The sequence below is a fragment of the Lepisosteus platostomus genome, chromosome 3, assembly GCF_059453375.1.
Source record: "Lepisosteus platostomus isolate fLepPlt1 chromosome 3, fLepPlt1.hap1, whole genome shotgun sequence".
Classification (NCBI taxonomy): domain Eukaryota; kingdom Metazoa; phylum Chordata; class Actinopteri; order Semionotiformes; family Lepisosteidae; genus Lepisosteus; species Lepisosteus platostomus.
The window spans coordinates 78,498,770-78,513,407 of NC_142613.1; the positions used below are offsets into that span (position 1 = coordinate 78,498,770).

The 14,638-nt window shown below is 35.2% G+C and overlaps 1 protein-coding gene across 2 annotated transcripts in view; it reads left to right on the plus strand.

Moving 5' to 3' along the window:
* Positions 1 to 3,851: 3,851 nt before the first annotated feature.
* trdn (triadin) overlaps positions 3,852 to 14,638 on the plus strand; it is a 123,463-nt gene continuing 112,676 nt past the window's right edge. Inside the window, exon 1 of one of the 2 annotated variants that reach the window (XM_088626950.1) lies at positions 3,852 to 3,913. The gene's annotated coding sequence lies outside the window, so the exon portion shown is untranslated. Of the gene's footprint in view, positions 3,914 to 13,156; positions 13,217 to 14,638 lie in introns of those variants that run through there. The other variant, XM_088626949.1, reaches the window with a different exon arrangement.

The window sequence follows — 14,638 nt, forward strand, 5'->3', positions numbered from 1 at the left end:
CAACCTATCAATCAATCAATCAAGGTTTATTTATCAATGCATGAACAGTACAGCATACAGCGGTGTTGTTGGCAATGAAATGCTTTATCCGTGATCTGTTTAAGATGGATAGAAGAGTAGAAGGACAGACGTTTATACTGTAGGGATTAGGTTAACATTAGGACACAATAAATTACACGATTGCTATTTACAATACAGTTACAGATTGTGCGAAAGTAACACAAGGATAGGAGGTAATCAAGGCTGTTCATACAATATGTGTCCTGAGAGTGCAAAGTGACAGGAGGGCGCCAGTGCACCTGTCACTTCAAGACATTGGACATTTCCAATGTGGCTCGCAGGAACGGAAAAGCTGTTGGCTCCAGGGCTTTGTCAATGACTCACTGAGCTCTGAGCCCTCCTTCTGCACCCCAGGCATTTCTGTGTTAAAGGACATTTCTCTTCACATCATCGCACTTTCGCCACCCCTTCAGCTGGCATGAACAACACCAGGATCAGCATGATGCTCACCATGACGTCTCCACACGTCTCCCTTCAGGTCTGTCAGTGGCAAAATGTCACCGATTGGTGAATAAAACATTCTACCGCTCTCTCTGCTGCCACCTCAGATATCCTCTGGCCCATAAAAGATGGCAGTTTTGTCCCTCAGCTGTCAATGTTACCCCTGTATGACCTCTGAACATGCAGATCATTTTCATGCAGGCAGCGATCTACAGTCATTCTGGGGATGTGCGGGTCATTTCTTCCTGGGGTGGTGTGCTCACCCTCTGCCTTCCAGGCAGTGGCTGGCCTCTTCTGTTTCTTTGGACCAATCTGCTGACTGGTGAAGCAGAACACTTCTCGCAGGCAGGCTGCCTCTATTCATGCTGATAGCAGCGGAGCAATCTTCGAGCAGGGCACGGTCATATCTTTTACAGTTCTTGCCGTGATTAAAATCTTTTCTTTTCGAATGGCTATGGATGTGTATTAATAATCAACTAATTTTTTATCAATTTCAAACTCAGGTATTAAGCACTGAACACTTGATGTTTTATGCTGCCACACAGATGTAGCTCAGTAGTCGAAGTTGGGACGTGAAAAAAAGCAAACCAAATGTCAGGATATACAGTATATTTGAAAGAGACTTTTTATTGTACAATGCATTAATAAGATCTCATTTAGAATATTATGTATAATTTTAGTCTCTGAGACACAAGAAAGATAATGTTGCTCTGGAATTCAGACAAGAGCGATAAGAGTGATACATTCTTGGGCTCAGCAGTATGTCCTGCTCTGACAGAATGAAATTCAATTGCTCAGTTAGTTCCTAATGAATGTGATAGAGGGACAAAATACGTATGAAGTATTTGGCAAGGCCTGCCTAGCTAAAGCAACACCCCTCACTATTGCGAGGAGTGACCTTGGGTGTGCATGGGGGAAGGGGGCATGTGAGTTGCAGTCCTGGGAACGAGACTTACAGTATATACTGTACATAGGCCAGCTGATGTGTTCAAGATTAGGATATAACCTTCCTCCCAAAGTACTGTTATCAACTCTGTTATTTGAACCTCTGTCAATTTTACTTTTGAAAAGAAGAAACTACAATGGGACCAGATTCAAAAACCTTAACAGAGGCAGTACTACGGAGCTCTTTCGAATCATATGGGAAACAAGACATATTTGGGGAATAAAAATGAGATGCATCAAAAATGGAGAACCTGATGCACTTCTTTACAGAAAGTCTTTTTGCAGTATGAAACAAGCCTCCTGGTTATGCTGTTGAAGCTAAGACCCTACAAAAAAGATAGATGGGCCAAACTTCATTTGTAACCATTCTTACTGTATGTATTTTGCTATGTGAAGTGTCAACTATAAAGTAACTAACATTGTACAGAATTGTATTTATTGAAACATCACTATTTTAAATCTCTCAGTAATCAAAATGGATGAGAATGATTTCACATTCTGTATTTTATCATGAAACCCCATGGAGGTGGGCATGTGGAGAGTAGATCATTCAGAAGGAGAGGCTGTGAAGGAGGGGAGGCTCATCTGTTCTGCAACCCATTTTTTGATTTATCTTACAAAAATATTCCAACTCAATCTTTTCCCACAACAATATGTTCTCAGTGTTGATAATGTGTTGACAGCACCTCACTGTATCGTATTACATCTAAGGAAGTCCCCTGACATTCTGAAGTTTAAAAGCAATTTACTGTATTTCAATGTACTGTATATATACCACACAAGCTTAAAATAGTTTGAATAGACATTGTATGGAGGCGTACCATAGTTTTTGAATTTTAAAAACTAAAGTAATTTGGCAGCATTGTGTTGGGAAATTGACACTTTTACAGCTCTGACTATTGGTGACTGATAGAATTTTACATACAGCAGTTAAGGAAGAATTTCTTCTTTTGACTTGAAATAGAGACAAAGGCAATCATACACTTGTATCCACATCCTGAGATTTCATCCTTCATCAATTTAGACTTAGAATGTGCAGAGCCCTTTCAGTACTGCAGTTACAAAGTTCTTCAGCAGATGACCTTGATTCACCACTCTGTGTAAAGTCAATTTTTTTTTTTACCAAAGAAAGTATTTGGTTCCTGACAGGTTCCACTTCTCTTTTCTCACTTACTGTGGCATCCATGAGTTTCTTTTCTCATCAAACATGCATCAGAGTTAATATTTTTTAACTTTCAACAAATATTTCACAGAAATTCCCTTCAGGAACAGAAACAATATTAATTAAATATTGTACTTTTGACAAAGCTTTCTATATATATAACATTCTGTAATATAAAGGTATGCATGCATCTCAAATTTACGTTTTTTTGGTAATATTAGAAAGAAATGTCTGTTGTACACAAATTCTACCCTTTCGTTAATAATGTATAAAGTGCTGCAAAAATGTTTTGTTTGAGCAAAGTAGTCATCTCCCCAGCCCTAGACACACATACCTAACATATAGTGCAATAAAGATAGCACATGCCTTTCCTACAGTACAGTTATTTCCATAATGTTACATGGTTGATATGGCAGATGCTGTAGTTGCACAAAGTCTATTGTACTGTATATACAGTACAAACAATAAAAGTAGACACATATGATCCAACATTATCCATCATTGTTAGGTCAAATCAATATCACATACAAAATACACTTTCATTGTACTACTCTAAAGTATACAGTACTGTATCTTCATATACAATAATCACTCCCAAACCCATATAAATAAGCAAATATGTTCGCTGACTAAATTTCCGAGATAATTATTAATGTTCAATTTAGTCATTATAACTGACCAATGCCCCATTAAAGTTAGAATATAATACATTTGGGAATAAGATACAGAATAAGCAGTACAGTATATAAATTAACAACACCCGTATTGTATTTTGTATTTTTGCTTATGATTTTCTGTTTGTTTTTTTAGATCCTTTGCTGGGTTTTAAGGGAAATTGGCCACAAACTGTAAATTGACAGTAGTTTGTTACAATAACAACAATAAAAAAAAATAATTTGATTTACAATAGATACAGATAGTGTTCTATTTAATGCATAGATACTGTTAGTATGCATGAAATAATCTGTAAATGAAGGACTTTGTTTTGTTATTTATATGGTGGCTATAGAGTATGTACAGTTTATTGAATACTGTAACATTCATACTGTACATTTTTGGAACATGACGTTTTTTTATTTTATCCCACTTCAGTCCGGCCCTCTGCAACCACCACCACTGTGATGGACAATAAAAATGGAAGCATCCTGCATTCATCTGCCAAGGTGCCCAGGAAGTCTATGACTGAAGACTTGGTATCGACATTCAGCTCCCCAACAGCGTGGATTCTGGTCATTGCTTTGATTGTCACCTGGTCAGCTGTTGCTGTTGTCATGTTTGACTTGGTGGATTACAGGGGATACATTGGTAAGTTTATTATTCTTATTTTCTTTTAATTGTTGCTTTTCTCTTTTTTAATAGTTTCTATTACCCGGTGTTATCTTTCCTCCATGGATGTGAATATTTTAAATTGTAATTAAAACCGTTATATTTATTTATAGAGTAATACATATTATACTGCATATTATTCTTCAAGTTTACCAAAGTTTTATTTCATGGTCTGCAGTGATGGATTTAATTATTTTTGTATGTTATTTTTCAAAGGTAACAGTAAGTAATTTAAAATCACTGGGGACAAACAGATAGCATGTTAAAAACACCATGGGTAAAAATTAATTTTTAAGACCCTTCAGGTCTTCCAAACAGTTACAATTCCTAGTTGATGAAAGTGTTCGAGAGCTTGATTTATTAAATCTTAACGGGAGTCAATACATTGAAATTATTATTGTTGTTCTTGTTGTTTGTTGAATATGGTATTTGTGTAAAAATATGTTACACAAGAGTGAAAAGATGCCGTACAAGGATTTTAAGTACGATATTGTTTCAAACAGTGTACTGTATATGGATTGTCATGGATTCATGAAGAACAAATAAGCGGTGGTAAACAAAGTTTCTGCACTATTCCCTCACCTTTGTATCGGTTTTAATGAATCCTGTTGGCCTCTAGACATGTTCTAGGATATTGCTCTAAATTTGAATACTCTGTTCACCTGTATTTGAAAGAAACAAAAATATAATTCCCACACCACACTAACCTTAATGCACGAGGTAGTGTGCTCAAGACTTTACTATTTCCCATTGGAGCTGAGTGGTACAGTGATACAGTGTTTCTGAAGATAATGATATATTTCCATTTCCCAGATTAACACTTCACAGCACATGATAGGAACAGTCACTCATTGTTTTGCCTTATCTACCCTTTTCTATTATAAACCATTCAGTTATTTCGAAGCTATGTGACAGAATCAATCATTGACATTCAAATCTTATTTGATAGAAACAATCATAGAGCAATTTGATGATAAAGAGCTTGATAAAGAGGGTTAATTCGAGTCTAGCAAAATGAATACTAATCCATATTGTCTTGTAGATAATTAGTATTGTATTCTTGATAGCAGGACAGTATCTCTGAATTACTAGATTATTTGACACGTATAGTAAACACAATAGTTCAATAATCTAGTGAACTCCACATTTTATTGTGTACTTTATTATGCATTAGCATCCTATTTGCCCTTTAAAATGTTTACACAGTAAGACTATAGGTAGGTAAATAATAGAAACACACTTTGTAATTATTGCAGTTTGAAGACAGAAGATCCAATGGATGTAATTATTCAATCTTAAATTGAATAATGAAACATTGATGTTATACGTTTCACTGCCATTAAAGTAAAAAAGATGAGTTTAGATAACAAGAAGAACAATAATAATAAAACTCATCTGCCATTATTTGACCTAATTCCTAAAGATCTAAAATCTAATTAAAACTTTTATATTCATTAATATATACTGTATTGTATATTAACATAATTTGCCAAAGATTTCCTTCCTACTTTTATTTACATTGCAAAGTCATGTCCTTTTGCTAAAATACATCTAAGCAAATCACATGCAGTTGACGCCAAGCATAGTGAGAGAAAACCTCTTCCAAGGCAGAACATTATTGTCATTTCCACATGCAGCACATGTACCATGTCCTGCGTCCTGGGGGATCTGTACAACACTGAGGGTTCTGGGGTCACATGGGAGTGTGTATATGCACCCCTGAGGGTTCTGGGGTCACATGGGAGTGTGTATATGCACCCCTGAGGGTTTTGGGGTCATATGGGAGAGTGTGTGCAGCCCTGAGAGTTTCAGGGTCACAGGGGAGTGTCTGTGCACCCCTGAGAGTTCTGGGGTGACAGGGGAGTGTATGTGCACCACTGACAGAGGAGGACAGTGTAGAGTTCATGTCTATATATATATACCTGAAAGTTGATAAATTCATGGCTAGAATGTGGGGCAGGTGCGTATGATGGCACAGCCACATAGAGAGTTAAGCAACAGTTATTGTCAATTATTGTAAAAACATTATCCTTTCAGTGTGTTTTTGAAGCAGGTTTTTTTTAGTTAAGTGAAAGCAATAAACAAAAATCAGGTTTAGCGAGAAACATTCCAACATGATCGGTTATAATCAAGTGCGATCATAAACAGATGTCCAGCCAGGAATGTTTTTTATAAACTGTTGACCTTTTATAAATCAATATTTCTCTTTTTACCTCTAAACATGTACTGTACCTTAAGGTGTTTGGAAAGAGACCAATCAATATAAATATGTTATTAAAGAAGAAAATCTATTGACAATCATAATGTGTTTAGGAGCATATGGTATTATGTAAACAAATTAGTAAATGCCTTAAGTGATAGTTTCACTGGGAGCTCTCTCTGTAGTTCCCTTTCCCTTTGGATATGTAATGACAAATGGGGTTGGACAGCAATTTGTAAGCTCAATAATAACAACAACATCAACAACAATAATAATCTTTCTTACATAGGAAGGTTTTATTTGTTTTCCTGTATTACTTTGTTAAAGACAGCAGAAAAAAGTGGGCACCAATAATGTTTGTTTTCATTTTTGCACAGCATCATAAAATACAGGAATATAGGGCCAATCAGTGAAAATGGACTGTCTATCATCTCATTTAAAAAGAGTATAGATCTTTCTGTCCCTGTTCTTACGTTTACCAGGGACAACTTTGGTTTTAGATTTTACCCTTTTTAGGTTTTACTCAGATGTTGCGTAGCATTTCATGTCTTGATTTTTTGGATGTTTGGATTTTGAATGTTGTACCAGCACAATAAAACCTGGAAAGCATCAGGTGTAACTGTATCGTAAAACTGAACAGATATTTTATGGATTATATGCATTAAACAGAATATTAAAGTGCCTTGCAAGACTTCCCTCCTTCCAGGAATGACTCATTTTGCTGCATTACAAATGATCTTTAATTGCGTTTAATGTCACTAAATGTCCAAGTCAAGGTTTTGACTTACTGTATAAATTATCTGCAGCGAGGGTTAAAAAGTGCTGTTCACCCAAGGGCCCTTACCAATGTGAATGAGTTTGCACATGTTTACAAAGACGAGTGGGCGGAAATGATGCTATTCTGTTGTGCGAAGGTCATAGAGAGCCCCAGCTGTAAGGGGCTCCTGCCAAGTATTGATTTTGGGAGTGAATATTTACACAATAAACATAGTTTAGTTTTTTTATTCTTCTGTACAGTTTCTTTTGACATTTAACTTTAATCACCAGATGTTTAATTCAGACATTCAAATGACTAAACATTTAATGTAATTTGTAAACACTATTTGTAATTGAACAAACTGGGGCATCATTGGAATGGGGTGAATACTTTTACAAGGCACTGTACATTATATACATAAATACTACATACAGTGTTCAATATATTTAAATACATATATTGATTCATTCCTATGTGTATTTAAATGCTTTAAATATGGGGCTTGTTGTATTCAAACTACTTAATGTCACTGAGACAGTGTAATGATCATACTGTTTTAAATGAACTGATCACGCTGAAATCACAGAATGTTTTTATTTGAAGAATATTCAGGAGCAAATAGAAATTCTATTGATTATTCAACTGTGTAGTTTTAACTTATCTTTCTCTATTTTAATTTTAGTGTTCTGAACCAAGCTTTTTGAGCTTGCTCTAGTTTAATTTTTAAGCTAAGCAAAGAAACGTTTCATTTTTCAAAATCAGCCTAAACAAATTTTGAACCCTTGGTGAGACATGATAATACACAAGGATACTTCCCAGAAATTTGTTGATTGATGGAAATGTAATTTTTATCACTATTACTGAACCTCAAATAGGAAAGTATTTTCCTGCACCATGAGATCTGTTAAAATTTGATGAGACAATTTTGTTTGTCTGGGAGTTGAGAACAGAATTCACATTAATATTCTTTCAGTAAACGTTCATACTACGGGATACGCATTCTTTCATTGCTAATATCTTTCCCTCCTTTTTCACCATTCATTCCATGTTTCATCCTGTTGCCATCCAATTAAAAGCCTCCAATACACAATACTGTGATGACCCCTGTTTACCACCTGGTAAAGACTTTCTGCCTGCAGTGTAGTGCTGATTTATGTGTGCCTGCACATAGGTGTTATGTGTAATTTCTGCATGAAAGCACATGCAACCTAAATACCTGTACAATGTGTTTGCATTTCCGTGATTTTGTTAAAATGATTTCCATACTGCTACGAGCTCTAACAGAATCAATGTATGCTGAACAATGACATTTCATCCATGTCATGAATAATTAAGGTTTTGCATGTACAGTATTATTTCACTTTCAAAATGCTGAATTTCTAAAAATTTCAAAATGCAAAGCCTTTCAGGTCTAAAAATGCAGACAAGAGTTTCCTTTATCTATTTATGTAGTCAGTACTTTATCTTAAAATGGTGAAGTATTGTATACTGTGGAAATATCAGATCTAGCTCATCAGCTCATTAAACACACATTTTTGAGCAATTACTGTGCTGAGATATAAGCCATCTAAGTTACTGTTGCACATCTGATATTTCAAATGTAAACCGACAGGTGAAGATTCGAGGGGAGAAGCTGTGAGCACTCCGCCCCTTCCTCTATCATTCAGTTTTCTCTTTCCCATTTAAACCCTAACCCTGTTAACACTTGTGTGTAAAGTTGTGAATTCCCTCCTCCTCCCTCCTCTTTCTTTTGTGTTGCCTTTGCACCCTGGTTCCCTCTGGGGGATCAGTGAAGCTCACTGCCCTGGGCTCATGATGGCAGTGCCACCTTGACCCTTCCTGGGGGGGTTCTCTCAGCGTGAGGCCAGAGGGGGACCCCCCTACTGATTCTCCTCCTCTCGGTCTCCTGAGGGCTCGGCTCCCAGTCGTGAGGCAGTGTCTCTCAAGTGACTCTCTCATTTGGGCATTAAAGACAAATTATTATTATTAAGCAATTATTAAAAAGTTTAAACTTTATATTAACTAGCAGAAATGTAATATCAAAGGTACAGTATTTGTAGGATTTACTGGTCTCACTTTTAATGACACAATTAATTAAATGCCCTTTCAAGTTAAGCCTGGCTTACTCTTGCTGGAGACTGGTTCGTGTCTTTGGGTATGACATGACATGAAGAGCCAGAGCCTACAGATTAATGTCAACAATTCAATTTCAGGGAACCTGCTCCTCTGTTTGGATTTACTGTATTATAATACATAATCTGAAAAATGTCATCAGTGCCAAGTACTGTTTATTCACTTAAAATAATCAGACTTTACATAAACTTCCAAGTTGGTATTTAACTTTAAAGTTTCTTTAGTATGATAAAATACAACAACTTGGGCTATATTTTTAGGCCAGCATTTTTTTATAATTTCAGTTTCTCTTGCATCAGCTTTGCACAATGTATAACTGCAGTTATAAATATTTCACAATATTCTGTGAAATGACTTTAATGAAATTAAGTAACTTTTATGTTATTCTTACACAATAGTTAAAAATAGAATTTCTGAATATTTTGGAGAATTATGATTCTGTGCTGTTCTATATTTATGCATGTCTGTGAATCAATAGCGTATTGTATTGTTAAAAGAGATATTTTGATATAATAATCATGTACATTATATTAAAAACATTGAAAATGCAATAATGATTATGATTTCTGAATGAAAGGCCTTCAATTTGGAAAAAACAGAAAACTTCAAATGTATCTTTGATTTAAAATATGAAATGTATGCTACAGTTAATAATTCATACTAATTCATTTAGAATGTCAATAAGAAGTTATGCAAATATAGATAAAATCATTTACTCATCATTAAAGTCTAAGTTCCAGTTATCATATTTCTATAAACATACAGTACATGACACAATTCAATTATAACTAATTTTATCTTGTTCCCATAGTTACACTTTAATACGTGGATATCATTACAAACAGCCTAGATGTGACAATTTTAGGAAATTAATTTATAAAAAACTAATTAATTTTAAAGTGTCTATTTAATCTCTTTTGTGTATTGTTTTCTCACTACTGTCATAACAACAATAATGATTTGTATTAAACAAAATATGAAAGTATGTTTTATGTAATTATTAATAAAATTGCTTTATTAAAAATGCTAAATGAACCACTTTTGTAATACAAGTGAAATAACAAAGTAATTTAAACAGTTTGCAGTTTGCAGTACAACAGTTGGTTAATAAAGTCAACACAATGAATGTCTCCTGTATAGGATCATATGTTCCTTTGCAGACATTTATGTTTCACAACAATCATAATTCATTCATTTCTCACCTGTGACTTAATAACATTTCATGGTCATTCAGAATACAAAATATATTTTTTTACCTACTACAGTATACTGTATCTCCTATAGATTTAATTGTTTTCATTTCTCTGCACTTATTCCTTAAGTGGCTGAGATTACATTACCTCCTAAACAAGGTTACTGTATGTACTGTATACAAGCCACCATCTTAGCATCCAGGGGGTTTCTTAGCAACAGTACCAGTGTGTATGGCATTTTTTAAGGAACATGAAACACGTTTCTCTTCTTTGTGAACTGATAACTCATACTTGGCCCTTTCCACCACCATACTGCATGTTCAGTACAAGAGAAAGCATGTCTGTATATCTGAAGAAAGAGGGGAGAACATCTCAAATAGTTGTAAAGACTGTGTATTGGAATCAATTAATTATGTTTTTATATATAGGTTTTAATACCTCCCAGTATATATTACTATTTACCTCAAACCCTTTGAACTGCATGAAGAACTTGTTGAGCATAGTACCAAAGTATTCAGAACACCTTTTTCATTTAGGCAAAGGTTTCATGTTAATACAATGGAAAGAGATTTAAAGAATGTTTTAGGATTCTGAATGACCATTCAGACCATTACATACAAAATTGTCTCAGCCATCCTGGGAAATGAAGAGACTGAAATCAAAATTTGACTATGAAAAAATCAACATTGAACGTCTCCATCTATAGAATAAATTCTCGATTTGTTTTTTTAAGTATGTCATACTATTAACATGACTGTATATGTAATAAAAATGTTGCAGTACATATACAGTATCTGCATAAGGAAAGAACTGCTTTTATTCCACAGTTCACAGTATGTTAGAGTACACCTTGATTGCCAGAGATAGGGCAATGAATACTAATTGTTAAAATTTATTATCCTAGATTTTAAAGTAAAGAGAGTTTTTCTAAACAGTTGATCAATTGGTTGAAGCCATTTTCAGTTTCAAGTTTCTGTGAAGTCCTTTGAGGCATACTGCATTCTCATTAACATAACTGCCATGTAAATGATGATTTGTAAACCAGAGTCTTAAAAACCTCTGCCCTTAAAATCAAAATGATTCTTTTTCCCCATTTCTCTTCTTGGATGACCTGTTCTCATATTATATTTCATGGATACTGCTTACCAGAGTTGGCTTTTTATGTCTAGAATAAGAAGCACTCCAATGTATTTTGTATGTTGTCCATGAATGTTCTGTCTGCATCCGCATGTCATGTTTTGAATTTGTATGAACTGAAATTATAATTCCATTTCCTTTAACCCTAATCTTTATACCTTCATCCATTTTCCACCTTCGGCATTTTACATGTCTCTGTGGCATGACTTTCCATGAAGTATTGTACAGATAAGAAACTATAGTACTCTAGACTCTAGTGCAACATGCTTGACACTGCTGTTATAGAATACAGTATGTTTTGAACTTTAGTCAAGTGCCATTGAATTTTATTTGGAATGCACTTTGCTTGATGGGTCAATAGGAGCATTGGCCATTTTTCAAATAAATGTCCTGGTGTTATGTAAATTGAATCCTGTGCATTTCTTTGGCAGTCTTATGAGATCAATAAAATGATCTCATTTTATTTTTTATAAACTTGCTTCACCAGGAATTGGTGGTGAACACCCACTATTGTTTTGGGTTTTTAAAGTAACAAAATATGTGGTGTGACTTAAAAAAACAATGAATATTGATCTGATATATGCTTATATGGACATATTAGCATATAAAACTGAACAAGATGGAGAATTAAGAGTTAGGATCTTTATAGTCATTAAAAATATCCTTACAATGAAAATCTGGTATAAGGGTTAAATAGACAGATATACTGTATAGGAACAAGTAATAGGTTTATTCCATGCTGAAAAGAGAAGATAGAAAACACAACATTTAGGAAGTGGAGCCTTCTTCAGGTGTGAGAAAGCGTGTAGCTTTTGTTCTCCTGCTACATTACCTTTGCTTATGGCCCTGTCTTTCTCACACCTGAAGAAGGCTTCACGGCCGAAACTGTAACGAAGCGTTCTTTCCGGCCCCTATGCAGACAATGCAATCCGGGGTAGAGTGGGGAAAACACGGGGGGAAAAGTCGTGCAGGATACGGGAATGAAGGCAGGGGGGCATGTCCATGGAGTGCTGGTGGTCGGGGGAGTTGTGGCCGAGGCAAACGATCCAGGGATGAGACTAACGGGAAATCCAAAAACAAGGCAAAAGTCCAAAGCCAGGCGATCCATCCGAGACGGACGATTTAAAAACGGGAACCGGGTTGGAACCAGCAGGGGGCAGGGGGCACAGGAACAGGAACAGGAACGGGAACAAGAAACAGAAACTAAAAGCATAACGGAGCCAGGCGCATCCAGGTCCCGGGCTCACATGATGCGGAAACCAATGCAGAGCCTGGATAAGGGTCAGCGTCTGGCTTTTAAGGGGGAACTGAAAAGGGGCTGGAACAGGGAGCAGGTGCGGGAAATGAACAACAAACAAGGAAGGGCTGGAGCGCCCTTAAGGAGGAGGGGTTTGCGATCGTGACAGAAACGTTGTGTTTCTTTCTTCTCTTTTCAGCATGGAATAAACCTATTACTTGTTTCTTTGCAACCTATGCATGCTGACGCAGCTACCCACCTGAACTACTACAGATATACTGTATATATATGTTAGAATTTTTCAGAATTTACAGAAATTTGGACTTGCTTGTTTTTTGCACTAGAGCTTTTAGGTAGTGTGGTTTAAATGTTTAGAATTGCACTTTTATATAGTTGTAGTGGCTTTTAATGCAGTTTCTGACAATTTGTCATTTTCTGACTTGATTAAATACAAGTTATTTGCCTTAAAGTACACTAACGCCATTTTTTTACAGTTTTGCATGTTATCATGAATAAGGGTCCAAAATCAACCCCTTCCCAATTCTTACCTTCCATATCTTTACTCTAACAGGATCACATCATCATGGTTTCAGCAAAACATTGCAGGGAGCAGAGAGCCCTAGAGGCAAGGATTCGTATAGAGCATTTACTTGTGCAGTGATGGTGATTCCATAACAGTGCTTAAGACAGTCTGGATGCATAATCAACTAATACTATATCTTTATTTTATAAGATTGCAAAGGGCTAGAAGTATTGTAATTCATTAACACGGTGCTGTTTTGCTTGACTATTTATGCTTTGTAAAGTGAATTTTCTTAACAAGACTAAACAGCATTTTAAAATATTTTTTGCAGTCTTTCTAAAAACAACTCTAATTTACAATACATAAATAGACATATACATTGTATATAATACACATGTATATAGTACAGATATTTACAGACTTACAGTATAACCCAAATCCTGTGCTCTTGTTAGTCCTTATAATCTTTGACATCATTTTATGCTGTCTTCAGTCTTGAGTTTCACTTTGCTTTCAGGTATATCCCTTAGCTTATCCATCACCAACATAGTCTGGAAATAAGTGGATAAGTTTCAAAACAAAAATAATACTGTTCTGTTCCTAAATAACAGTATCTTCAGGAAGATGTTTTAGGGGTGAAGAATTTTGAATAAGTATAAACATGTTTATACAAACTACTTTTCTGAAAGTAGACAGAATAAGGAAGTTTTAATATCAAGTCCCCTTGATGTGAATTCATATGTTATGAGATTATTTTAACAGAGGAATAACGAAAAACTGCAGACAGCGAATTAAAGCATGAGTAGACAATGCTGAAGAAGATGCTGAGGACTGAAAAGACAAGAATGAACAGTAATGCTGCCACACTGTGAAAGCTGTTTGACTGATGGCCTTATTCACCAAGCTAATTCCCAAATGTTTTTAAGAAAAAAAAGTCAAGTGAAAATTAAGATAAACACTTAGTCATCTTTTAAGAACTCTTAAAATTATCATTTGGAAAGATGGGTCACAGTTAAAATGAACAACTTAATTGACATGCTAAATTCACACAACAAATGAATGAATGAATAAAAAAATGTTTTATACTTTTTAGAATCAAGAGACTTTCTTTAAGTAAGAATTCCATTGTACCAGTACATGTACTGGTTACATATGGCAATAAAGTTCAAGTTCAAGTTTCAAGTTCAAATGCAAACTTAGAATGGACATCAAATGTTTTCTTTACATGGGTCAAAAACTCAGAGTATCAGCAGCTCAAATTTTAGCAAGGCAATGTCTTCCTCTGCATTGTTCTTTGAATCAAAACACTACTTTTGAGGTTTGGAAATATTTAAGTATATGTACAGTATCCTATAATTGTTTCAGAATGCTGAATGTGAAAACTATTGACACATGTATATGATGATTCTGCATGTATTTTGAAATGACATGCTGCTTTGCTAATGAGGTGGAACTGTACATACTGGTACAGTATGTTGCTGATGCTACTTGTCTGCAAAGCACTGCAGCCAGAAAGGTGGTAAA